At 39.9% G+C, this 6,650-nt stretch overlaps 1 long non-coding RNA gene across 1 annotated transcript; it reads left to right on the top strand.

Moving 5' to 3' along the window:
- The first annotated feature begins 2,401 nt into the window (after positions 1–2,401).
- Positions 2,402–4,780, top strand: LOC137469933 (uncharacterized). Its single transcript, XR_010996802.1, has 2 exons — positions 2,402–2,479; positions 4,150–4,780. It is a non-coding gene; the product is annotated as an uncharacterized lncRNA (long non-coding RNA).
- Positions 4,781–6,650: the final 1,870 nt, after the last annotated feature.

Below are 6,650 nucleotides of genomic sequence, written 5' to 3'. Positions count from 1 at the left end.
CAGGACATTTTTAGATTGATGATGCAAGCTGATGAAAGATGAATAGTGTGTCTAGTGTGACTATAGAAAACCTTCCTTTCTCCCTTACTCGCTATTTTGCATTTTGAGCTTTGATCCCTTTGCTTATGTTGTAAGTTTATGATTTTCCATCTCAGTACAGCAGCAAGCATAACAAAGCTCTGGCTGCAGGTTTGATACCAGGATGTTCTCCATGGCTGAAAAGTCTCAAACCTGGCAGCTGAGTTGTATGTGCTGCACAAAATCATGTGCAAAACAGTCTCTCTGCTCTGGAATGAAATTAAAATTTGAGACTGCCAGTCAAGCCCACTTGGGCAAAGGAAAGGAAAAAGGCTGTACATTGTGCTGGAGTAGGTAATAAAAATCCCTATTTAAAACAAGAATGCAAGAAGTCAGATTTATTCCATTAACTACGGTGATGGCCTTTTTGAGTTCTAATCTATAAAACCCACTGAAATTACTGGTCTGTAATTGAGGAAAAAGAAATCTAAAGACCAAAGCCAAAGACATTTGCTTTAAGTGTATTAGCCTGTTACTCCATTTATTCTTCATAATTAAATTGCACTGAGATGTTTCAAACCAAAGATGAAGTCACAAAAAAAAAGTATTCTTAAAAAAATACATTGTGCAGCAGAAAACAATGAGAAAATACTTAGAAGCATAATAACTACTGGAAAAGCATATATTTGGCAAGCAAGAATTACCTTCTGGAAGGATAATGAACATCAGGCTGCTGTTAGCTAAAAGGGAATTGGATTAATGCAGCAAAGGATAGCTGAATGTCTGCACCTCTGTTTACATTCTCAGTGGTAAATCACCTCTGCAGATGTTTCTTAAAAATATTCATATTTTCCACATGAATATAATGTAAAGGGTAATGGGCTGCTCTGATGGAGCAGACTGGGAATGGTAGAAATGGAAAGGAATTAATAATTTTTATGTTTTTCAGCAAGAGAGTGACATCACCAACAGCAAGACCAAACCACATGACTTCATAATTGACCTCCTTCTTAAATTATTAGAGGAAAGCAGTATTTTCAAGGGCAATGACATTACCATATATTAGGATAATTACAGGATTTTGATACAAGTAACCAAAATACATATTGCTGGCACTTCAGTAGTGCTAACAGTGAACCTACGGGGTGCTCATTCTTAATTATACATATTTTGCTCTTGCCCTTCCTTTCACCTCAAGGTCTTTCATTAGAGTCCTAAATGGTTTATTTTTAATTTTGTGGCTAAAAATTTCCATATTTGTAAGAATGACTACTTTATCAAACCATTTTTACATACTGAGACTTGCCTTATGAAGCAAGAACTGTTATGCCCTGTAAACTAAAGATGGTAACTAACTTAACCCGACAGGATTAGATCTTTTTGTGCTTAAATGTGTTGTCTTATTTGGGAGATTGAATTTACAAAGATTGCAGGATAATGTTAGTGATTTGATAATTACTTCAATGCTAATGTTGTTATAATGTTGTTGTATAATGTTGTTATGTTAAGGAAAATAAAAGGCCTGTTTATTCATAAGCTGGTAAAATAGTAAATGATATCTCATTCTTGATATAGATAATGTGAAGAAACAGTATAAAAAAACTTCCAAGAAGAAATTTCTAATGCTGGACAGGTTTCTGTGGCCTTTACTTAATGTCATTATGACAAAATTTATTTTGTGGTAATGCAGTTTCATCAGGGAAATAATTAATGGTGAGGCCATCATCCAAGAGTAGCAGCCATGGTTAGGTTGGGCAGCCAGCCCAAAGTCACTGCAACAAATCAAATGCTGAAAATTAATCCACTCTTCAAAAATTCAATAAAATGCATAAACACATAGGTTAAGAATGAGAGACTGTCTTAGGCTTAAAATGCAGTTCGCAATATTTAGCTGTATAAAAAAAAGAAACATGGAAGGGTAAGCTTTCAAGAACACAGATCAGTTGGATACCTTCTCCTGGGCAATTAACTCATGCAGTGCACTCAAGCTGGTGAAGCTTCATGAGCACAAAATTGGTTGCTGCTACCCTGTGGTTTGGCAACCACATAAATCCTTTGTGTAGTTCAGAAATAGGATCGATGTGGCTATGCTTTAGAAGAGCTAATGGGAAGGGCACCACTTAAAGCATGCTTAAATTATAGCTCCAGGTGGAAGTCTAAACAAAACCACATCTTGATGGAGTCTTTCTCTTCACATGTGTCTTGCTGAAACAAGCAAGTCTCTCAGATGTCTTCCACCCTGCAACACCTGTGCTTATAGCCAGAGAGCCAGTGTGGGAAATCCTCACATAGTAGCAGTGGCCCTGACACCAGCTGGACTCTACAGGTGACATGGATATAATCTCTCTACTCGAATTATTCTGTTTCTTAATGTAGCTAAATAGGAGAACTGCTGTTCCCAGTGTCTCCAGTCACAGTGGCTGTGGGAGTGCTCTGAGCACTTGATCAGACAGTATTTCAAGTACTTTTGGAACTCCACATTAACATGGTCTAAATAACCACCTTAAATTTCACTGAGAGTTTGTCTAGGTTTGAAAAGATAGGTGTCTGCTAAGGAAGGCAGGAGCCTCTTCTGAAATGGAAAATGTAAACCCCCTCCTTCCGAATTGCTATAATTTTGAAATTAAGGGGCTAGTGCAGATGTTTTCCAGGAGAAGAGGTCACGCTAATCAGGAGGCCTCACGTTCAGGCGCTATTTGTAGCAGCCTGAACTGCTACAAGTAAAGTCCAGGGTAAAGAAGCAGAAAGGGCCTTTGCATGGTATTCACAGATGTTTAATTCAGCCGCACGGTGAGCTGTTCAGAGTTCCCCCAGCACACACACATGGAGAGTCCCATTTACCCACACCCCAGGGACCCAGGGTCGCCCTGGTCTCAGGGCGGTACAAAGATGAGGGCCAATCAGGGAATAGGGAGGGAGTGGCTCAGGGGCATAGGAACGGACATAGGAACAGGGGAAGGAGCCAAGGGGTTGTTAACAGCTTTGAGGGAATCTTTTTGTGTCTCTTTAACTTTGGGGATTCTCCCCAGGGTCCTCACAGATATGGGAGCAGGAATAACAGCTCTTTATTAGGGAAAAAAAAGCCCCCAGTGCAGTAATACAAAACAACACTGTCAGAGTCAGAATACGACCTGACACCCTGTGGGTCAGGGTGTTGGTAGCAGTCCAATTGAAATGGTGGCTGCAGTCCTCCTGGAGTAACAAATGTGGTTCTGTTGGAGCAGTGATCCTGTAGAAGGGTGTAGTCTTCCTCTGAAGATCCAGTGGTGGTGTAGATGGGCCTGGTCTTAATCTGGCAATCCCGTGGAGAAGGCTGTCCTGGTGTTCCAAAAATCTCAGATTATATCCAGGTAGGAATGCTTGACTCCTCCCCCTGGGCAGAGCATCTCACAATGGGATGCTGTAACTTTTATCAGTCATGCAGTGACATTCAATAGGCCGTTAAGAGAAAGTATTTTCCAGAGGGATGATTGGTTTGTGGAAGAGATAAAGAAAACTGCCCAATTAACAGAAGATAACTGCCACACCTCCAACAGATGGCAAATAGAATACACACTTATTTTACAATCCAGGACAGTTACTTGTCAATGACCCCCACATACCTTCCTGCCACATGCGTGAGTATTGCAGCTTGATCGCACTCACAGGCAGCTCAGGGTCTAGCAATAAGAACCAGGACTCTGCTCATGCCTTCTTCCAACCTGAGATGTCCTACTCATCTGGAACAAGGATGCATTAACAGATGCTGTCATCTTTAGCCAGACTTGGTGTAGTTTTTTTATCTTCTGGTACTTTCCATCCAAGTGCCTTTTGCATATAATAATAAATAATAATAATAATAATAATAATAATAATAATAATAATAATAATAATAATGCAAGCAATTGTGATAGGGTATTCTCAGCATCACTGAAAATCTCATTTGTGGGATGGTTTTAGTTTTTTGGTTTTTGTTTTTTAAATTAAGCTTAATTTAGCTATTCAGCTATGGGCAATTAAAGCAGAAAGTGCTGGTCCTAATTTCTGAAGTCTTCCTATATGGTAAAATAAATGCATTGTTTTGCAGCAATTATCATGCAAAGGACTGAAAAATGTCTTGTAAGGCAATAACTAGATATACTAGGCCAGTAGAGGAAGATGGAGAAACAGGAGTAGGAAAACGTGTGAATGGAAGAAATGAGCAGTTTTCTGAGATAAGGCAGAGGAAATGGCCAGATGGCCTTCCTCTCTGAGCTCTCATGTCACCTGAGAAGAAGCAGGAGAAAAAGTGAGACTGGCAACAGGGGCTGAGGGCAGGGAGGGGAGACAGGGAGAGCTGTGTGAACCCAGAGTGGCTGGGAAGCAGCCGAGCTCCAGGGCAGAAGCTCAGGGCTGAGGTTCGAGCAGAGCCTGTTCCCTGGGGGCAGCAGCCTCTCATCTTCACTCGGGCTTCAGAGAACTTGGAAATACCTCCTTCAGCTGTTAGCAGACACAGGCACGGGGGCTGAGGAAGTGCAGCAGTGAGGCACAAATACATCTGAGCACCCAGCAATCACCATAAGCACACAACACCCTTGGGAACAACAAAGCTTGGCAAGCTATTTAACAAAATCTGCCAAGATCATTATTTTTGAGGGGAAAAAAATCTGATTAGGTCTCTCTTGATTGCTGGGAACATGACTTGAGTATACTTTAGAAAATGCTGAGCTCTCCATTTGTGTATTTCTGCTTATGGAGCTAAAATCAGTAACTTAATTTTAGCTATAAACATGGTTTTATTTTGCTTTCCTGAATAGCTGTAATTTCAAGGTATCCTTCGGTGCCACTCTGATTTAAAAAGAAAAAAAAAACACAACCCCCCAAAGAATTGTATCAGAAATTGATGGAAATTATATCAATAGGATAATTTCTGTGCTTCTAAGTCTGGTTTATTGGGGCATTACTAAACATAGAACAGCTATCTTTTTTTACTCAAATGTCTATATTATATACTTATAACTGTCTTGTATACCTGATTGAAATATATTCTTGGATGGCACAGATAATATAAATCTATATTTGAAACTGTTATGTTTTTGTACTGCTATGAAAATCCAAGGTTCATTGTATTAAAATTTTTGTTAAAACTCCCACATCTGTAAATCATTGATGAGAAATGCAATAGTTGCCAGAATCTGCTGTTATCCTGATTAACCTACTTTTCATTTGGCAAGGCAGGAGAGAAAATGATTTAGAAAAACTTGTTAAAGTCAAAGAGAAAACATACCTATACACATCAATGTACCTTTCCTCCCGTTTTCAGCAGTGGACTTGGGTAAGTGATTGGCTGATTCTCCTCCTGTACCTTGAAAGGCTCTGCTCAGGTCACACATCCTTTAGATAGAAATTGATCTAACAAAATACACACACCTTGTGGAAAATTAAGTACCAGAACAGTCATGGGGATTTCAAGTTGAATACTTTACACTTGGTGCCCAAGTGCTTGGTTGCGCTTTCCACTGTGATGTTTGATTAAACAAATTAAAAATTAGTTCCTTGCTGCAACTGAAATGCCCCCAGAAAATGCCATGAATTTGAGGACAAGGAGACTCTTGTTTCATGACTGTGACTCAAATAACCTGTATAAGGTGGCAAAGTGAAATCTCTTAATTTTTCAAGATATTTGGGTGGTAATAAGTGTTGGGAATTCTTTATGCAAAAAATATCTGACAATATCTGTTGTGCACACCAACAGACTTTTCTAGCATCTGTGCTCATGTGCCACATGCCTCCCTGGAACACAAATAAAATGAAGAGCAAGCCTACCCAAGATCAGGGTTTTCAAGAACTGCAAATTAAAAGGATGTAGATGTACATGTAAGATACATACTGGCTGGAAATGCAACTAAGCTCTGCAGTATCTTGGTAAGAATCTGCATTTTTTCAGCAATATTGCTGTTGTATTTTGCATGAGCATCATTTTTCTCTAGTCTGTACCCATTTACTCTTGTACTTCTCTACTTAATTTCTGCCCCTGCTACTCCCCCCATTTGAAATGACTCATACTACAGAAGTTTTGAGGAAAATTCTTTGACTTGTGGATTTTTTTTCCTCCACGGGCTTCTGTAATCTATCTTGGTAATTATTCATTCCAGACTTGCCAAAAAACAGAGCAATATTATACATACTTCAGTGCCACAGCTGCTTCTTTTCATCTGTGTTTCTTCATAGTGCTTTTATTCAGTGGAGAGAAACACAAAACTGTGTGGGGATTCTGCATGCCTCTGAATCACTTCCAAGAGATGTGCAGAAATCACAGCAATTAGATAGAAATCTCCCTACTGGAGAATCTGGATCCTACACTTGGGCAGGATTTTTCCATCAGTCCTTCTAAAGTGAACGAAGTTGTTCTCCCACAGGCCACAGCTGCACAGAGCAGTGACATGAGGTCACACTGAGGGTTGCCCCAGCCCAGTACCCCACTCAGATGGTGGATGAAAGCACAAGCCAAGGGCAGGGTGAGACCAGGGCAAACATCAAAGGTACTTTGCTGCCCCCAGGCTCTGAGCATTTGTAGCTCAAGATATTTCCAGAGCTGATGTAATTTCTCTGTTCAGTAATCTAGAATATATCTCTATTCAAGTCCTTGTGCTCTCTTCAGTGTGCATCAGCTT

The sequence above is a fragment of the Anomalospiza imberbis genome, chromosome 3 (assembly GCF_031753505.1).
Source record: "Anomalospiza imberbis isolate Cuckoo-Finch-1a 21T00152 chromosome 3, ASM3175350v1, whole genome shotgun sequence".
NCBI classification, from domain to species: domain Eukaryota; kingdom Metazoa; phylum Chordata; class Aves; order Passeriformes; family Viduidae; genus Anomalospiza; species Anomalospiza imberbis.
This window is presented reverse-complemented; position numbering and strand designations above follow the sequence as displayed.